Source organism: Solea solea, chromosome 2 (genome assembly GCF_958295425.1).
Source record: "Solea solea chromosome 2, fSolSol10.1, whole genome shotgun sequence".
In the NCBI taxonomy this organism is placed as follows: Eukaryota; Metazoa; Chordata; class Actinopteri; order Pleuronectiformes; family Soleidae; genus Solea; species Solea solea.
Genome location: NC_081135.1, coordinates 35,651,442 through 35,652,195, shown reverse-complemented (window position 1 = coordinate 35,652,195; position 754 = coordinate 35,651,442).

Here is a 754-nt window from a genome sequence, read left to right as displayed (position 1 = left end):
AGGACAAAGCTCGTCAACTGACAGAAGAGGATCACTCTGTCAAAAAAAAAGAAACAAGAAAGAAAGAAAAACAATTCCTCTACTTCTTCCAGCTTGACTGACTTTTCTTTGTTTTTTGTTTGTTGTATTTGAATTATTTAGTCATGTGACAAATGTGATTATTTAACATCCATGTCATCCATAATGTCCTGAACTCAAATATATCAATTCTACGGAAGAGGATTAGTGCCACATAAGACTACTGGGAAAAATACATATACCAATAGTATGACTTTATTCTCTCAGTATTCTGACTTTTTCTCAGAAGTCAGGCTGTTTTATTTAAAAAAAAAAAAAAAAAGACTCCTGTGCCAGGAAAATAAGTTTTGAATGTATAAACACTGTATAAACACTTTGTGTTAGTACTTTATTTAGCTAACTGGACCCTCCTTTAGAGACCTAGGTTGTTTACTAGGTTGTTAGATTGGGTCTCTACTGACCAATTCTACTACAACTGCACGTTCTGCTCAAACACAACGCCACTTGTTATTTGATAGAGTGATGAAATCACAAAGTCACAACAGCCGATGAGAAACACACTGACATTGTACAATAATTTGACATATTTTTTCATTAATGTTTGTGCCAGGTACCAACTCTGGAGTCATTTAAATCGCTGTTGAAGCGACCCTTGTTCCAGCAAACTTTTGCCACCTGATTGTTTGTTTTCTTCTCTGTTCTCAACTGTTCAGGGACCTTGGGTTTTGTGAAATGC